This window comes from Sturnus vulgaris, chromosome 3, assembly GCF_052056855.1.
Source record: "Sturnus vulgaris isolate bStuVul1 chromosome 3, bStuVul1.hap1, whole genome shotgun sequence".
NCBI classification, from domain to species: Eukaryota; Metazoa; Chordata; class Aves; order Passeriformes; family Sturnidae; genus Sturnus; species Sturnus vulgaris.
This window is the reverse complement of record NC_142245.1, coordinates 103,789,345-103,810,068: the sequence shown is the minus strand read 5'-3', so window position 1 is coordinate 103,810,068 and position 20,724 is coordinate 103,789,345. Positions and strand designations below refer to the sequence as shown.

Here is a 20,724-nt window from a genome sequence, read left to right as displayed (position 1 = left end):
TGCCTGTATCTGTTAAATGAACAATTACAGGGAGCAGTTACATAGCTATCAGTTTTAATTCAGTAGAGTTGTTCTGGGATAGCACTTTATCATCCTACTTCATTTTCCTTTCCAAGGAGAACTTAGTGCAGATAAAATATACTGTTGTCTACTAAGTTTTAATACTATCATGCATTGGTGTTATACAAATCCTACCTTAAAAAAGTTTGCTCACTTATTTTATCCTTCTGTACTTAACCATGTCAGAAGAACAATCAAATAAATCCCAAGCATTCTTTTGAGATCAAGATGTAAATCACACATTTTCTCCCAGGTAAGCTTCACTTGGTCTGTCAGAGTTAGACCAGAGAAGGTGGGGTATTTCTCTGTCCATTTAAATTAAGTGATAACATTTCTAGCTAAGAGCTTGAAGCTGCAAAACTATCCCTAAAGCTTCCCTTCTTCAGCTTGTGCACTTAACTTTAGAAATTTAGGTCATGAACAGGAAGATTTTTAAAGTGGCTTACAGTACTTAAGGACAAGTAATTCCATTGACTTCACTGAGATTTATCCTTTTTCCTTTCATTTTTTTTTTTATAATCTCTACTTGAAAACACTTGCTCAGTCTTACAGATATGGAGCACTCCATGTTTCTAGTCTTGTGGCTTTCCATCCACATAAAACCCTGTTTCAGTTTGGTGATTTAGTGGCCAGGTTCATCTGTCATCTGGAATAGGGAGTGGGGAGGACAACTCTATAGCCTGGAAAATACATTCCCTAAGAATGAGTAGGAAACAGCTCCTTTTGCCATCTCCCAGGAAAAAATGGACCTGTTAGTACAGTAGCTGCATTGCTTTGAGATATCCCAAGTTTTCTCACACAGCTTCCTCAGCACTCTGAAGAAATTATTCAAGCCCATCTGAGCAAGTTTGCTTCACTGTCCTGGAATCAAACCTGCCTGCTGACTCATGAAGGATGGATTGCTTGGTAAATAAAAGTCTACCAGCAGTCACAGATCCCATCACCAGCCTTTTAATCTGTTCTACTTGTCTTATGAACTCAAAGGATTACATGTGAACAGCTGCAATTATTTCTCCATAAAATTGATCACAAATTTTTTTTAGTCTGACTTTACTTCCTGGCATATTAATTAAAATGTCATTGGGAAGATCTTTAGTGACATTTTTGTCAGGTTTATGTTGACATGAGTTCATTTTTAGTTTTATTAAGACTGGCTTATGATAATCCTGATATAATTGAGTTGCTTATCTGAGAAGCCTCTGCCACTGTGTTAATAGCTGTCACTTTGGCTGCAAAAAAGGTCTAGTTTGAATCCATTTGAGTTCTCTGCATCCAATAAGGGATTTCAGGACTTTACTCTTGTCTTATATCCCTTTATTTCTTACATGTCATTCGGCATACAAAATTTCTGTATCTTCGGCTTTTTTAAAATAATAAATGGATTATTTTCAAGGGTTCAAAATTACTTAATCCAAAACATGAATAAAGACTAGCCCAAGCCTTTTCCTAGGTTTCATTTCTGCTCGGGAAAGTTAACTTCTGATCAGCTGTACTTTCCACTGGCAGGAACACACAGGATAATGTCTGTAATGCTGTGCCTCTTGGGAAACATAAGTGGGCAAATGGTTTATAGAAAGTCAAGTGAATACCTCTTGTGCTCACAGAGCTGTGCTGAATTACAGCCTGAGCTTTTCCACTGTGTTGAACTTTTCTGTGGTTGTGATAACACCCAAGAGAATTGAGAGAAGTCTGCTTGCATCTCTTTTTTAAAAGAAGAAGCACTAAAAAACATTTTTCCAAGATTAAAGCTAAGTTTTATTATTTATTTTAAAAAGATAATTTTCAAGTAGAAAAATCCTCAGATTTTCTGGGTGAGAGAATACATCTGGTCTTATAGAGCACTTCATGCTTCCTTGACAGCTGCATCCCCTAAGGTATCTTTTTCTCTTGAGTCTTGCTCCCTTTAAGTCCCCTCAAAGTTTGTCTGATTATTTCTGGATTAAAGTTCCATATTCTTCTTTGCACAGATTAAAAGTTTTATCTTTTCATCTCAAGCATCTACCAGTGTCTTCTTATTCTCCAGATTCCCTGTTTGCTCTAATTGTCTCTCTGCACTGCAGGACCACCCTCATTGTCTCATCTCCCAGGTTTTCTTCCTGGAAAATTCAATCTACACCTCCCTCTGTGGAGTCTGCATGGCTCAATGAAACTGGCAGAACGAGGGGACTCCTTCCTACCTTGGCAGCCCTTCAGCCACAACAAATGCAGAACCAAAATCGACATACAGTGAGCAAACCAATAAAACAAATTGTGAACATACCTATAACAATCCAGGATACATTTTGAGGAGGATACCTCCCTTTCACAGAATCATAGTCAGAACTTCCCCAGAATTTTCTTTGCAGACTACTTCAACTTTGGCCAAAGTATGGAATAAATTCCAGTGTTCTGGATTATATTGATTTTAAAAAAACCCATCACAAAAAAAAAAAAAAAAAAAAAAAAAAAAAAAGAAAAAAAAATCCATCAAAATTAGAATTTTCTGCTTCCTACTAAATTATTAAATTTTAATAATACAGCTATGATTTCGAACACTATTCATTTCAACCAGCAGTGTCTGCTTTCATATGCCTTGTGTTTATCTCATGAAATAGATGTATTTTTTAGATGTATTGCAAATAGATGTAATATAGATAATAGACGTATTACATGTTTTTCCTACCAAATGGTGGATTCACTGTGCATATGCAATAAGACAGCTTTCAAGAAGTGCAGTGTATTTCTATGACTCTCACAGATGCTGCAGTATTAAGGTATGTATAAGACAGAACCCCAGAACAAGCCTCAGGCATCCAGTGTCCTCAGGAAGCAGATTTGCAGTGCACGTTCAGCATTCAACAGCTGTACAGAAAATCGGGTGTGCAGAAGTGACAGGTTTCCTTCCCAGAGCCACAGTCATGCATTCTTCTCATGTTTGTGCAGGCTGTGGCAGGGAAAGGCCACCGAAGAGGAGCATGGCATAAAAAGATGTTGCTGTTCTTAAGGTATCTCCTCTGGACTGTTTTCACAACCATTCCTCTGGACAAGGGGTGATGTGCAGTGCTTCAGCACTGGATTGACAGCTCAGGCTCTCTATCCTAAACTATAGGACAAAAAAAAAAAAAAGTCATCTAAAGCCACTGGATATAATTCTTGTTTCTGCTATTTTTGGATGAAACTTGATGGAGATGCTTCAGTAGTTATAGTGCCAGATGCAATAACAGAAGCTGTGATAATGGCCCATTTTTTTATCTCTTGAGGAAAATTCCAAGTACTCAAAAGAATGTGAAAACAAACCTCATGGCAGTAATAACTGAGATGTGCCACCATCCAACAACAATCCTGACAAGCAATCACTCTACATTACACTCAGTAAAATTCCAACATAAAGCAACTTTCTCTTCAAATAGAAAAAGTGCCATATAAATGACTACAGAAATCAGAAGAAAACTGGAAAAGATGGATAGATTTCTGGGAGTTTCCCAATATTCCTTCAAACTGGTATGACCACAACTAATCAGATTTAACCAATCTATTATTTGTCATGTTTAATTGGGCCAGGGTATAAATGTCATGACTCTTAAGTTTGCAATTCTAGTGTACCCTGGTGAATTTCTGAGACTGGGTGATACATGTTGCATGAAATTTTAATTTCCTTTTTTCTAATTGCATTTCTCAGTTTTAGTTTGCTCAGATTATCTCCTGTCTGTTACTCCCTATTTTTTTCTTCCATGATGATGTATATAGAAACAAAGTTAGGTGGTGCCACAGACTTTTAGATTTGGAAAATAAACTACAAAACTGCAAAGGGAGTATGAAAATAGTAAGTTAAATTCTTTATTTCATATATACATTGTTACTGCAGATGCACTGAGCATTATGGGACATGACTAATTGGTGTGACAGAATGTTGGAATGGCTTCACCAAAGTACTTTCAAGAGAAATGATTCGTGAACCTACATAAGCCAGCCCTTCCCCCGCCACCCCCCCAATATATTTTTAGGACATGAAGCTCCATAATAAAGCTTGAAGTAGAAGAATGGTTTTATCAGTTTTTGGGGTTCTTGGTTTTCTTTGTTTATTTCTTTGTTTCTTTGTTTCATTTTGGGTTGGGTTTTTTTGCTTGTTTTTGTTGTGTTTTTTTTTTTTATTTTTAATTTTTAAAAATGTCATGGTGTGTTAATTTTGTACGCTGAACATTCTGAGTATTGAAATTTATTTCTTGCCTTTGACAAATACACAAATTTCTTATCTACTTCACTGGATTTTTGAAAGATGTTAAATTTTTCACTGATTTTTAACAAAATGCCATGTTATGTTCATGGGGAGCTTAAAAGGAAACCAAAAAAATGTCTTAAAGCCTTCTCAAGAAATGAAATGTAGTCAGAACTGGTATTATTATACAAACTAGAGTAAACTACCTGCAAATAATAATGTCTGTTCTGAACCCAATAGGAAAAAAGAGAAATGCAAGCTAAGAGTTTGTGGTAATAAGTAATCCACCTGAAAACAAACTATTGGGTTTTAGGCATTCATTATTTGGTTATGGCCAAGAGAGGGAAGGCAAGAGAGAAGGGAGGCTAAGGAATTAATAGGATTTTTTACAGCATTTGATTGCATAAACATCACCAGCTCACATTACACTGAGATTCCTTTGGAAATTCTAAGCTATGCATCCTAATTTCCACCTTCATTTCTGAGCAGCTGATATTTAGTGTTTTTTTTTACTGAAGTCTGTGACATCAGGCCTGAATTGGAGGGAAGATATTAATACAAGCACTCTCTTCATATATCCTTAAAATGTGGGTCAAAGTCAACACTGCTTTTTTCTTTCTTTTTTTTTTTTTTTTTTAATTAATTTTTTTTTCTGTTAAGGACTGCTGAATCTGGCAGCCTGTAAACATGAGGCTCCATGCTCCAACCGGCAGTGAAGGTGAGCTGGCATTCCCAAAAGCACACGTGCACAAGGATATGTCAGATATGACACAGAGAAACACTTTCCAGCACAGGTGGCAGCAGGGCCCTTGTTCACTGGTCCAGTGTCACCTTCCTGTGACAGCCTTGGTTATGATGGCTGCCCTGTCTGTCACTGTTTTTCTGTAAACCTCTGTATTTTTGGAGATGAGAATTCAGTCACAGTACTTTTTAAGACGACCCAGCTAAAACTTTTTAAGTGGTAGAGAATCCACTGTAGAAGCCGTTCCAATTAGTGTGTATGTCATTTACACTCACAGGTGACATGGACAGATTTCTATCTCGTACCTATCTAGCTGTTGCCATATTAAACATATCTAATTTTAATTTCCAGGCACTGGACATATTATCCTGGTGAATTATACACTAGAACCTCCTGCTTTCAAATGATTTGTCGACAAGGGCTGCTTCTAAAGGCATCAAGCTATTTCATGTTTTTGTTTCTATAGATACACCAATGTTTTAATTGACACAAAGTGCTGTTTTGAAGGAAATCAACAGTCATCCCCACTTAATACTCCTGGCTTCTCCTCATAACACAGCCTTTAATTGCACAGACTGGATCTAGATGGATCCAAATCTGGATGATGCATGCTTCAGGGTACTTTGTGATTTGACCCTGTTGCTTATGAGCATGAAAAAACAGGACCAGATTGGAAGTAGTGTTAGATAAAACTCTCATCCATTTGCAGTGTGGATGTTTGGTGCCCAGCACTAGCTGTATTATTCTGCAGATTCATTTCTACAACTTGCATGTTACTACTTGAAGATGCAAACTCAGGCAAGTCTGTGTGTCTCAAATGAAGACACTGGCACCTCATCCCCATTGGTCTCTTCCAAAATAATTTATAATTTTTGCTGCCCATGAAATAAGTAAAATGTTTTGTTATTTTGTTTGTTTGGTTGTTTGTTTTTCCCCAGTGGTACCTACATCAAGGAAAATGCCTGATACTTTACAGAGAGCTCACTCTCTCAGTCAAAAGTTTTGTCCTAACCGATCTTCTGTAAATCCAGGTTTCCTGGGCTTTTAAATTGTTCTCTAACATTTTTCTTTCCAGAGTGGTTTTTCATCCTTTAAATTAAATGGTTTTTCAGATGACAAATTTGATTTAAACAATCTATTTGGATATATTAAACAAAGCATTACATATAACTGTTGATCCCAAAGTGCTGCTTCTTCAGTAATCCATCATCTTCATTATTTATTACAGCCTCAACCTCTGTGTCATCTCCAACCTTTTACCAAAAAGGCTTTTCCAATCTAATCCAAGTTACTGACAGAGACACCAAATAACACAGAATGAGCTGAGAAAGATGTACCAATTGCAGCTAATTAGTAGAGCAGAAGTAAAATTTAAGGGTTTATCAATTATGAAAATTATTGAATTCTATTTTTTCAGTTTTATTTATGAATTGTTAACACAAGAGAGGTTCTTAGCTGTGTTTTAAAGAGACATCTGTGGGTGTAACATCAGTTACAGTTCCTACTCACCTGTGGCTGAATGCAGATTTGCCTGCAGGACTCCTTCATGGGATAGACGGTGGTATATTCTGTCTGTGGGTTACAACTTGGTGACAGTGTTTGGTACTTGTTTGTTAGAAAATATTTTATTATTTTGCTTGTGTCTCAAGCTTTTTGCTTCTATCATGTTCAAAGTTTGCAGCCATCTAACTGGTTTTTCATCAAAATAAAAGTCATCAATTATCTTTTAAAATCCTAACAAGATATAAGGTGGTTAATGTTATTTTTCCAGTTGAAACTATTTGACTTTTTCTGAGAGTAGATGTGTGCATATACTTTTGTTTTCTTTAGGTCTCAATAGCACATCAGCCTGAAAAACTCTTGACAGGAGGAATGTGAGCTGTTGCTTAGTTACAGCAGCATGAAAAGGACCATGGTGGCAAGGGCTCATCTCTGCCATTGGGTGTTTCTCACCATCACCTCCTCCCGAGTCTAACAGGAAGGTGAATCCACCATGGAGTCCCGTGTCATGTGAAAAGCCCTGCTTGCAATCAGAAAGAAATGGAAAAGAAAGCAAATTTAGAAATTTTTCACTCCTCTGTTTTTGGGGTCTAATAAGCTTTAGTCAGACTGAAAATATTTTGTACTATGTACAGAAATAATTCAATGTTGAGGGTTGGATTTTTTTAAACAACTGGAAAAATGAATTGCAAAAGGGATCCAAATTATGAAGGACTAGACCCATCCTGTACTATCCCCTGGCAATAATAGCAATTCTTATCCATATAAAACTTGTCATTGTTGCTTGGTTTCTATGAGCATTCAGGAAGATAAAACAAAAAAATGGTGGGGACAGAACACAAAAAGTCTAGATATCACAAAATTCAAGCAAAGAGTTTCATGTGACATATTCATTTGCTTTAGTTTTATTCCATGCCTATTCTTCAAACAAAATAAAACTGCAGAGAGAGAGGAAAGGCTGAGGTTTCAAAACAAAAGCACATAAATATTCAACAATATAAATATTGTTTTTCTGGCATATTGAGGGAAAGTTTAAAACATTTGTCTCAGTTTCAGTGATCCACAAGTCACACTATGTAAGCAAGTGCTGCAGCAGATCAGGCAAGAGTGATAAGCACATTGTGAAGGATTTCATCCCACTTTTAAGATATGTGAGAAAGACAGATGGGATGAATCAACCTCTGGTTTACCCTTTTTTTCCAATTGACTTTAGCAGGAACCCAAATGATTATTTGGACAATTATCTTGCCTTACATTAGGTGAAGTGAATTCCCCACCAATTTACCTAACAATTATGATAAAAAAAATATATTTTCAAGCTCTGCACATGAAATAAATTGAATCTATAGAGTGAACTATATGAATAGTTTGTAATTTTGACAATCAATGCTTATAACACTGAGAAATGAAAACAGCCTACGATTTTATTCTGAGTTGCTATCATTTCCCTTGAGAAATAAGCCCATCATAAATGCTTTCTTAGAGATAAAACTAAGAAATATAGGAACTAGAAATTTTTTATATTTAAGCTTTTTATTTACTTTGTGAAATCAGAAAGATTCTAAAGTAAATGCACTAACCACAAATTGATTTATCTTTTTTTTTTTCTTGTAGAGGGTATATTTGACTCTGGATAGCAGGTAGGCCCACACTCTCATAGTGTGGTTACAATAATTAATACATAATTATATTAATTTTTACTTTATGCATGACTATATTAAAACCTTGAATTATCTAAGTTGGAATTGGAAAAGGGAAATAAATATTAATACTGGTATATTCAATGAAGGAATGATATAAATTGGGATTAAGCACATATCTACATGGGAATGATAGTGATTTTTTTTTTACAGGGGAATTAACAACTCATAATCCATATATACTTTTTTTTTTTCAAGTCTGTTACTCTGAAGAAATGATACAAGAAGAGTTAAACAGAGTGACAACTAGTAGCAAATTTATCCTAGATCCAGAATACTCAATAGATTTCAGAAAACCTGAAGAAAGCACATCTTTAGACAGAAACTGATCAATGTTCATGGTTTAGTTGAAGAAGTTTTCACTGTTGCTACTTGTGTGCTATATGGACTTTGTTGATGAACAAATCAGCTTCAGCTTCATCTCACTTTTCCAGTGAATACTAACTTGATAAGAAAATGTTTTAAGACCTTTCATACAAAGATGTTTTTCAAAATGGTAAGTATGTCTTTTTCCCTTGGGTTATGTAACCAATCATACTTGAAATGAAATAAATATCCTATGAAATAAAGGTAATATTCCATAATGATGATGAAACTTGAGAGAATATGGTTGGGCAGTGCAAAGATGGCATTTTGCATTAAGCCATGTGAGAAAAGGAACTAGCAGGAGAATAGATACAGACTATGGCATTTCCAAATAGTGACACACATAAAATATCCCTTCTGCTCAGTTAATCAATCATGTTCTGCTAGATGAACATATTATCCTTCCAAGAAAAGAATGCAAATAACAGATGCCAAGAAGGCTGAAATGCTTACTAAGATATTTTTCTGTGATCTCTTTCACTCACTCTCTGTCTATATATACAGACACATTTTCAAATACTGGCAGAATGCTTTGTGTAACAATTTCTAAGAAAGCTAAAAAGAGATGGGAGTGGTCACAATAAAGGGAAGTGGAAGAAAAGGATTGGTATAAGTGCTGTGAACAGCATCAAATGCAGCATCTTGTGCAGCTATGAGGAGTGACTTTATTTTGCCTAAAATTCTGTGAGAAGCTTTTATAGTGCAAGAAGAAGCTATCTAAAGTGCTTCATTAATTATCAGAGGTTTTAAAGTAAATGGGGAGAGACATCAACGAATATTTACTAGCTATTTTTAAGAAAAATTAAAATCAAAATAGTGGTAGTGTTGGAGAGCAGTTGGTTCATGAGGAGTAACAGAGTTCATATAATTAAGGTCAAGATAGTTACATGGCAGTGCATTTAACTGCAATATCTCATAATAGTGCATAGAGTATTTTGTAGATCAAGGAAAATGAGGCATTATTAATAAAAATGCAGCATTTAAAACTACTGTGACTCAGTTAGAGCCAGATTAGCTTCGGTAAAAGCCTCGCTCTTTCCATTTTTATGTGTGAAAATTTCCTCAGAAAATATTAAAAAAAGTGAGTAAACAAAGAGCATAGGATTATTCTTGTTAATTTGTTTCCATCTGAAAGCTAATGAAGATTGAATATTGAAACAGATAAAAAATCCTGAGCACAAAATTATCATGGTTCATAATTAGCATGGCAAATTCTTTCAGGTCTGTTCTTTTAAAAATCAGTAATAAAGATTTCTGCCTATTTTTCAACGCCAATACTGATATCAATTGTGTAAGCTGTTATGAAGTCAAAAGAGACAATGCCCATCAGATTAGTCTTGTAAACCTCAAAGCATAAATGGTAGAAAATATGATTCACTGAAGACAAAGGGCTTTATACAAGGAGCAACTCTACTCCTCTGCTTATCACATTAGCCTCATTTGGGTGTGTTTGCCCAGATATTTTTTCATAATTTTAGCCTAATATATTTTTCTAAGGCTGAGCAACTTTTTTCAAAAGCTTGCAAGCATTTTGTAAAATAAACTTTATGGCTTTGATGTGGAAAATGCATAAGGGTGAGGAAGAAAACTATGCTTCCACAATCAAACAAGTCTTCCTCATAAAATTTGTAATAGCTTTATCATTCATCAATAATCAACATCTTGAAACATCACACAATTTCCCACATTTTCTTAAGCTATTAATTTTAGATTTAGAATACAAAATCAGATGTATTTCTCACAGTGAAAACAGATAATCTCCTTGGGCATTCCAATTTGCTCAGATTGTCATCTGAGTTATTTAGCTGATGCCCCTTGCCACCTTAGATGCTATCCAACAATACATGCACTGTACCTATGCAACAGCAGAGCAGAGCAGAGCATTCTCCAGAATCCTTGTTAGTTTGTGAACTTGGGACATCACATATAATCTTGTATGCTTTATATTTTCTAATGGAGCATTTTTCTCTGCCAGAGATCCATCTAAATTCTTATTACAACATTTTAATCGTTATGATCAATTAAAATTATTAATTAATTATAATATATAAATTAATTATAATGAATTAAATTAATCTAAATCTATAAGTAAATAGATTCTTAATGCTATTTAAGTCTACATTTTAAATAAAATATTGGAATTTTAGTTCAATCCCATATATTGACCCTTACAACATTTTTGCAAGTTATGACATCTAGTACCTGACAAAATAGTAGAGAAGAAATGCAGCTAAAATTTACTCATGTTGGTGGTGTTTGATAATTATTGTAAAGATAGAATTTTAAAATAATCAGGGATTACTCTTATCCCCTCACCTCTTTTTTAAAGAGGGTCCCATCCTAAACTTTCTGTTGCTGGCTCTGGACAGCTTTCCATTAGCAGAGTCCCTTCAGCTTAATATAAGAAACGTAGAAAAGCAATTTAGCAGTCAGAAACATGACAGCATTTAATAAAAACGATAAATTATTTACTTAGTTTGCATTTCTCACACATCTGACAACACTTGCAGAAGTAGAATTCACTTCTAAAAATCTAGGAATAGTTAGACTTGGCTCTAGCTTGTTGGGTTGAGTTCAGCCCACAAAATGTGAGGCATTCCCTAGTGGAATAACTTCCAACATTGTGACTTGGCAACAAATGTTAGTGAAGTATGAATATGACAGCTTCACTCATTATGCTGTCAAAGGATGATAAATGTTGAGAATTTTGCAGACTTTCTTTTTGATGAGACTAAATGTCAGGAAGAAATGGTCTTCCACTACTGCTGCCCTGGTAGTTAGGAGGCACTGCATAGAAACCTTTAATTTCTTCCTGTATGACAGATGCACAACCTTCCTAAAGGCCAGCCCTGGAGCAAGCTTTTTTTCTTAAAAAAATGTAATTTGTATTTGTGTTCTGTATCACAGTCAGGTTTGGAATAACAGTGATACCATCCTAATTGCATCCTTCTGGTACACCCCCACTCCCAATTTTTATGTAAGTACAGTTCATACAAACAGTATTTTGAAAACAAGAGTAAAGACTAAAATCTCTTACACATATGGAGGATGTGAAGGTGATGTGATTCATGGTTTTCAGTGATAATCATGGCTGCTGCAGAGGCTCTGAAAAGTGATGGGAAAAGGTAAAACTTGACAACAGTAGACTTGCTTCAGGTATTTTTTCGGACTGTCATGCTGTAACAACAATGCAGCTTTATAAGGAATCAGATGGTTTTATTAGATTTTTCTCAAAGGTAAAAAATTCATATGTCTTCATCTTGTATCTGACCTTTTCTTGGGAAGAGGTCTGATTATATGTCTCCTTTGCTGCAACTAAATATTTGCTGGGGTTTTCTGTTTTATCAAATTCACTTCTGTATTTATCTCTTATAGACTTTTCTTCTGTGCAGCTGTGCCTGCCAGAAAATATATATAACAAAATTTAACCTTCTGCAAATGTAAGCAGCAGGGGTATTATGCTATGCAAAGAAAACCTTACATCTTCCCTTTCATCTTTTGAGGAGCTCTTGGCTGCTTCCTAACCTGATATCATAAAATGCATTTTTCAATGCAGTTTCACACTTCAGCTGATTTTTTCACGGCAAAATCTTCAGTGCTAATGTATCACTGGATTTCTTCCTTTTCCAGGTGGTTTCTTAAGATGAGTTCCTGTGCTACCTCAAGAACGGTTTCTGCTGACTGATCCTGCATCAGTGTGACAAAGGCATCTAAGTTGCTTAATCTATATGTACAGCAAAAGAGAACTAATTGCCTTTAGTTAGGAAATTCAAAAATCATATTGCTTATGGAAGCCATTCAAGCCAAAATAGAGCTTGGGGCGGGGAAAGGGGAGGTGGGCAGCTGCAGTCAGCAAATTTGAGAAATTAAATGGGAATTGAAGGTGCTCTGGAGTTTATTATTATAGGAAAATGATTCTGGTTTGTAAATTATGTTAATTGACTGAAATAGTGAAAAGAATGCAGCCTTCTGCCCAAAGCTGAAACTCTGAATACTGTTTTCAGGCTGAGTGAAATGTGAAAAAGGGAATGAAATGCTACCTCATAAACATCATGTCTGATAATATTCCTAGTCAGAAGAACTAAGATAAATGTAGCAAAAGAAATAAAAGAGTTTAGATTTGATGGGGAAATAGAACATAATTTTCTATTATATTCGAAGGCACGTATTTTGAACCCTGAGTTTAAAAATAAATACTGGAGTTGCATCAGCCACAGAATGCTATCTTGTGACTTTTCAAGAACGACATAACTAAGTCCTTTTTCAAAGTACCAGGATTTTTTGTAGATAACTGAAGACATTCAAAACAAACTTAATATACAGAGTAAAAATGCTATGATTCTAGTAGATATTACTTGAGAATATTTTAATGAAAAATTAAATATTATTAGCTCTGTCAACAATATCTTTGTTGACACTGCTCAAAAATGTTTTATAAACTTTTTTCTCCAGTACACTGTTCTAGAGTATTTTTCATGGATTTGGGAAGAAACATCCTCACAGAGGATCTCTTGCATAATTTCCTGTTATGGGAGTTCCTTATCTGCCAGTAGAGAAGACTAGATGTCCAGATTCAGGATAAGAGTTTATGTTTCATTTATTTTCATGCCTGTTTGTCCATCCTAGAATTTTTTCCCAGAATTCCCCTAGCTATGGCTGCATATGGGATTCTGTGTACCTAGGTCTTTAAGGGACTATCAGACTCTTTTTCTCTTGCACTTTACATATCCTTGCTATGTCTCTTCTCATGTCTTATCTTACTAAAGTGTATTTTCTCCAAACAGCATTGGAAACATCCATTGCAGTCTTGCTGCATTCTCTGAAAATTTGCTTGTTTACCCTTATCAGTCTGTGGACAGCTCTGTTTTGTTTTGAGGAATATTTACCAGCCACACGTGATTGTCTAAATTACTCTGAGAAATTCAGAATTGTTCTACCTGCTAGCTATGAAAAAGGTTTCAGGTGGCTGTAATAAAAGGGAGTAAAATGCCAAATAATTTACATTCAAAATAAATGGTCTATAATCAGCAACCCACTGAAAAGTAACTGATGACATTCATGGGGTAGATGGCAAAGTTTTAGCAGGGGAAGAGGAGTAGCTGCAGGGATGGCTTCTCACAGATCAGTTTCCTAAATGTCCAGCTATCCAGCTGTCCAGTGTCAAGGAACTTACTGCAGGTCAAAGCTGAGCCTGTCGGGGGGTCTGTGTGATGTATGTGAAAACAGGCTTTGAAAAGGAAACAAAACCACCCCAAAACCAACAACAGAGAAAAGAGGACTCGGTAAAAGAGTGAGAAGTAACAGAGATCACTGAAATCAGAGAAGGAGGAGGAGAAAGCACTCCAGGAGGTGGGCAGATATTCCCTGCAGCCCATGGAAAACTCATGCTGGAGCAGATTTCCTGCAGGACTGAGGGCTGCAGAGAGCTCATGCCAGAACAAGGGAAGTGACAGAGAGAAATCACTATGAACTGACCATAATCTCTTCTTCATCCCCTCTGTGCTGTCTGGGCTGAGAGTCTGGAGTGAAGGAATGAATCTATTTCAATGGTGAATAAATGAAGTTAATTTTCCCCAAGTCTCGTTTGCCAGTAACTGCTAAACAATCCCCTGTCTTTATCTTAACCCATGAGTTTTCTCCCTCACGTTTGTCCATAATATCTTAATGTCTGCCCCTGTTCTGCCAAGTCGGGGGAGTGAGTGAGTGGCTGGGTGGGAGCTTAGCTGTTAGACCCACCACAGAAACAGACAATTTGTATGAATTGTATGACAGAATGAAAATGTGAAGGGTGCTCATTTCATACAGGGAAAGACGAGGAAAAGAAGGACCTATAGGAAGTTTGATTGATTTGATTTTATATTTGCTTGTTTTCAAAATTTAAAAAAATAAACCAAAACAAATATGATTCAAAGAAATAAAAACCTAAATTGAGATTCAATACAACTGACAGGAATACTTAAAGCTGTAAGAAGAATATATCCTAACAGTGAAAAATCAAACTTAGAACTGGTTGCTATGAATGCTGATAATACTAAGACTTAAGAAGGTTTGTAAGAAAACTTAAGGATTTGCATAAATGTTGAGAATGTCCACATTTCAATTGCAAATGATTAAGAGAAAATCAGAAGAGGATGACTGAAAGCATGTTTTCATGCCAGCTCCCTGCAAGATTTCTTGCACTTCCCTTTGAAGAAAATTATATTGGTGCCTGTATGAGACAAGCTAATATCTCTGTCAATGCTCTAGTTTGCTCCATTTTTACTTGCTTAGTGAATAGTTAAAAATTAACTAGCAATAGCAGGATTGAGTTCCAAATGGCTCACCAGGCTGATTATCTAATGAGGACAATTATTCTTTAATCAGCATGATGCAGTTTTAAGTGTGAGACTTTGGAAAAGCAAGTCTGGAAATGGAATCTGCCAGAATTTAGCAGGAGCTTGTCACTAATGGTAAGAACTAGCTGCTTCCCAGAATCACAGCAAAGGATGGTTTTAAAGGCTCAAGAAATATTTTCATTCATTCAGGACCAAATCCACCCAGAAAAGACATCTGACCTGTTCCCTGTTTGTTTCACCACCCTTAGCCTGTCTAATGACAGCACTCCTTTTGTGTCTCCTAATATCAAACCTAAATTCCTTGTGTCTTGCCTTTGGTGACTGAGGAGAAAAAATATTTATCAGTGTCTATCTAGAAGTGTTTCATGCATTACAAGATATCTCAGGATTTTTTTTTATAATCTACAACAGCCAGACCCTTCAGAATTTTCTCATGGGTTGTGTCTTCTCCATCTGTTATTCTTGTGCTGTCTAAATTGTACCTGTTTTACCTGAATTTTATTTAAAAGTGCAGTGCCCAGACTGAGCAGAATTATTTCAGATGAGTCTTCTACCAGAAGTAAAGTAGATGGGAAAAATTACCTCTTTTATCATATGTATATAATTTGTAATATTCCAAATTAACCTAAGTTAAAATACATGAATTCTTTTTATGGTTCACCGCCCTGGAAGAACAGAGTTCACAAACAAGAAGGGCAGTTACAGTCATAGTGCAGCTTTTACAAATTTAGTCCAATTTTAAGCATTCTTTTTTAAATCTTGCCTTATTGTATTGGTCAGCAACACTTCCTTTGAAGACGATTAGATTTGAGTGTCTAACAATGTCAACATGCTTTACATACAGAACTCAATTTATAATATATACATGTCTCATCATTATTTTGATTGCACGGTCTAATTAGGTGTACTTAATATTTCATAGTATGCTAAGAAATCATATGTATGAGAGGAAAAATTTAAAACTTTCAGCATCACCACACTTTAGTTATTTTTAAGCAATTTTTATGCAATGTACTTAATTCAGCTAAATATATGAATTGAAGCATGCTCTTTTATAAATTTAAAAAAAACCCTACCAAATTTCCAAAATTTTTTCTTAAAAAAGAAAATACCCTGCTTAGCAAAAATCTTTACTTTCCCTTGCAATTTTTTCTTCTTTGTCTCCCAGGGTTCAGATGTGGGAAGAGGTGAAAATTGTGGCCACAGAGATGATTTGTTATTATCTAGGTTACAGTTCTTGACTCTGGCTCTCACACCAGTGGAAGAAGTGGTTATTACAAATTCCAACAGTTATAATTAAAAAAAGGAGCAAGAATTTTACAGCTAAATATTTATCCTATGCAGTCACCCTAAAAGAAATGGAAAGAAAGTGCATACATGAAAATATTGGAGGCTGTTCTTATACAGACACAACCCAACCATGAATCAAAAAAAGTTTTCTGCCTCCCTTCAGATTGAATCTATAGTAGGAATATTTCGGTACAGTTGTCCTCTGTTGACATCACCACGAGCCTGATTGACAGAGAATCAAAGTTATTCTATCATTTACTGACACAATTTAGCCTTCATGTTTATTTCTATTTTGAGATTGATTTCCTAGAGAAAGTAAGTTTATATGACCATGCTGACTGGGTATATGTTTGTGTCCTAGATAAATCTCTTAGCCAGAAAAAGAAAAAAAGAAAAACCCCTCTCGATTCTCAGATTGGTTCATTTCCTACAGTTCCTGGGAATGAGTATCTGGGAAGAAGACAGAGACCTCCTGAGTAGCACGACCTGGAACATGACTGACAGGTTAATCTGTCCACTCAATAACTAAACTGCCTTAATTCTGCATCTGTGGCATTCTGGCTCTGGGTCTGTGCTTATCATCAATGGCAGCATGAGGGAAAGGAGGACAAATTGTCCATCTCTAATGACACAGAACTCTTTACAGCTCTGCAGGATCACAAATGTGTTTTGGTTAAGATTAGTGCAACAGGAATTTGTGACTGGACCAGGACAGACCTCTGAACATTCAGCCTCCTGCCTGCCTTTCGAGGACATAAGATTATTTCTCAGAGAGGTTCCTGCTGGCCTCCTATCCTACTGTGCTCCTTAATGGATTATGTGCTGTGTTGCACAGGAGAGCAGTGATTTCCTGCTATTCAATCTACAATAAATTAGGTAGTAATTAGCTTTATAAAGAACTTGATGAATGAGTGATGGGAGAAAATGCTATATCTTACAATGGGTTTATCCATTCTTCTTAGCTTATACAGCTCCATATTTGATATATTTTTTTCTCATGTATCTAATTAAAATGTCATTTTAATTTTAAATTTTTTTGTCAGTGAATTTATCCATTTTGTTTCCTATTTTCAGTGAGAAAAAATGGTTAAATCCAATTTCAACCCTCTCAGCCTGCCTCCATAGCAGAAGTACTCCAACCTTTTGATCAACTTTGTGGTAAATTTACTAGAAGAAAATGTATCATGATTTGCAATCTTGAGAACACAATACTGAAAGCTAAAGACAAACTATCAGAAAATTATAAATTAATTTAAGATATTAAAACTGGTCACAGATTATAAATATTCAAATTATAAAATATATTAACACTATAAAGAACATCTGAAAGGAGAACAAAATACTTCATGAGAGAAAAAAAGTCAGGTCTTGAAGGAATGGAGAAACTAGTTACTGAAGAACTCACTTGTGTAACAAGGTGAATACACAAATTAATTTTTTAGCATATCACATTAGTACTTCTCCTGTATCAGTTAGATAAGGGATATAGAGTATGTTACAGACAATGCTTGCATTGTGCTATGGTGATGTGAAACAAGGTAATATTTTACACAGAGAAACAGTACACAGATTAAACTACTTATCTTAATGTAACAGAGTCAGTGATACAGATGAGAACAAACAAACAAAAAGATAATTTCTGACTCCAGCTCCTAGGCAGTAATTACTAGGCAAAATGAATTCCCAGCTTTGCAAACTGTGAGGAAACTATATTGCACCTCTGCAACCAAATTATTTCACTGTCTGTATTTTCTAATGAACAGAAAAGGCAACATCTCAATTTGTGAGCTTGCTAGGTGTCATCTTCTGTCACCTTGAGATATGCACACTAGATTTTCATATTAGTTCCATCAGAAATATAGGAAAGGCCCTTTCACATGAAAGTGAGAAATTCCGTACTGTCAAAAGAGCTGCTGTAGCAACAAAAAAATAATATTAAGTATATCAAATGGTGGAAAAATAATTGTTTGAAAATATAAATAAAACTACACAGATTTTGTGTATTTCTGTATTCATTAGTTATGTATTCAGTATGTTCCATGATAGGAATTTCTGGTACAAGTTCTGTAATGGTTTTAATTACAATTTAGTACAGCCAGAGTGAGCACAACACAAAGCTGTACACAGGCACCATAAAAGTCTATAGTGCAGGTTTTCTGTGCTGCAAAATGCAAAAAAAAACCCCACACATGACATCAGCTGAAAATAATCAGTCATTTTGGTGATTCTTGGTGTCTCCTTTTCAATTTCTAAATATTTTGTTTTACCATATAGAGACACTTGCTTTGGGAGCAGCAGAAAAAAAATTGTAATGACATCATTATGCTGCAAGTTGCCTATAACAGTGCAGAGCATATTCTTACTCAACCTTCTATTTTTTTCCCATTTTCAATTACAAGACTTTTTTTACCCTATGTAGGAACGGGAAGAAGGTTTTAAATCTTTGCGTTGTTTGCAGAAACTAAAGGAGTTTCAGCAAGTTATTTTTTCCCTTCATTTTTTTTTTGTTGCCATCTCCACTTCAAAATAAGAGAAACTTAATGCAGTATTGCAGTAGTGTAACAGCATATTTTCTTTCACATTTCAGATCTGCTTGTGGGGCACGATGCAAAGAAGTGCAGGTTACTAAAGAAGCTCTGAGCAGCTCTCCTGTTCTCACTGAGTTATGCAATGGGTTCACATGTCAATACTGCTAATAAGGCTCAATCCAGTTCTGAGCACCAGCTGATATATTGGAACTAGCCTGTATCAGGCTCTGCAGTATTAAATTGCTACAAGAGAAATATATTCTTTCTTGATGTCCTCAAATCCCAATCAAACATAGTTAAATAAAAATAATGTGTTTTTTCCTGTAGCTATAGCTACAAGAGGAAAAATATGGACTTAACATGAAAGACCCAATGAGACTCTGTTAATGTTGTCAAATATCTTTACCAGGATCAAGTCCCCTTTCATCCATTTTGAGAATCTACCATGCTCATTTCATCACCTGGAAGTATTTATCTTTTTCCATGATTGCAATTATAAGAGAACTATTCATAAATTTAATATCACCTTACTAATGATAATTTTTATAAATTCTTCTCTTAAGTTTTTCAAAGTAATTTCTTGCAAATATCTTATTGCTTTGAATAGATGAAAAATAAATGGCAAGTTGCAGCAGAAGTAATTTCTTAACCATGTCAGATATTTTAATTATTTAAACAGCTTCTCTCTGAGGACTTCCTTTCATTAGTGTAATGTTTTTGTAGGCAGAACTCTCTGCACGAGGATTTGTGAATTCTGTATACTGTATGTCTCGGAGAAATTTTATTCTCACACAGTCAATAAAAATAAATATATATCTAAAACTAATAAAAACTGCTCTAGAAATTTTTATTGCTGAATCTCATCTTCCTTGCCTCAGCATTACGATGATGGCACCACTTTTCATGCACATACTGGACTTGTTTTCTTTTATGCTTTTGCTATTTCTGATGGGTTTATGGCAACTTGTATTATTCTAGCTCTTGTGAAAGAGGCACAGAATCCCTCTGAGTATGGATAGAGACAGTTAATAATGTTTCTGTCTATTCCTCTGGGCTCCGTTAGAATTAAATCCTGGATTCAGCAGTTTAGAAACAAGCCTCTCCCATGAGGGACTCCTACATGGCCTTTGCCCAATATCTCCACAATCCTACACAAGCACCCGCTCCCTCCTCTTCCTCACCTTGCCAAGGGAGCACCTCTTGCACAACTGCCTTTCCCATGAAACCTGGGACACATCAAACCTGACCAGGAGAAGCTCCACTGCCCTGGATTCACTGACCAACAACTCTTGTTTCAGCCTTTCAAGGTGCAAACACATTCAGTTTCTTGCAAATCAAACCTCAGTAGCTGTCCTTTGAGAAATCATTTGCATCTATTAACCCTCAAGAGGCTGTTCGAGACTTCCACTCTGTGGGAGAAGAAATTTACAAAAATAACCTTTCAAAGTTTCCCCTTTTTTTGACAAAGGCTATGGAGCAGAGCAAAAAATTTACCTTTTCTGAAGTTAGCAATTATTTTAGTCTTCATTGCCCTTTGCCCTGGAGAAAAATGAGAGCTAATTGTAAGGGTAAGGTCCATGTAAATACCTGTAGGAGACCATGATATCTCATTTCAACACAAGAACTGCAGGATCCATGTTCAGAAATTATAACACCAACACTGAACTTCTGAAAAGAAACAGTTTTGGAGAAGCACCTGAGCAAGAATAAATCTTATTGGAAACCTGTAGCATTTTTCAAGGGAATCCTTGCAATTCAGTATGGGCTTTAAAGAAACCCACTGAAATGCAGCACTCTATCCCATAAATGGCCAGACTGTCAAACTTCCACATGAAACTTGTCACTAAGGTCCCTGAAGCAGGGAAAAAGATGGATCTGACTGGAATCCTTGTAACTGCTTGGTTCAAGAATGCAGATATGAATGTGAACCAGTCACAAATATGTTCACCTTTTGCCCATGATACACTGTGAACTCCCTCATCTGCAGGTTTTGTTCATCACTTTTTTC

The 20,724-nt window shown here is 35.7% G+C and overlaps 1 long non-coding RNA gene across 1 annotated transcript; it reads left to right on the top strand.

Annotated features, from left to right (window-relative positions):
* The first annotated feature begins 10,870 nt into the window (after nucleotides 1-10,870).
* Nucleotides 10,871-19,501, top strand: LOC148224512 (uncharacterized). The gene is made up of 3 exons (XR_015802745.1): nucleotides 10,871-14,112; nucleotides 16,550-16,692; nucleotides 18,776-19,501. It is a non-coding gene; the product is annotated as an uncharacterized LOC148224512 (long non-coding RNA).
* Nucleotides 19,502-20,724: the final 1,223 nt, after the last annotated feature.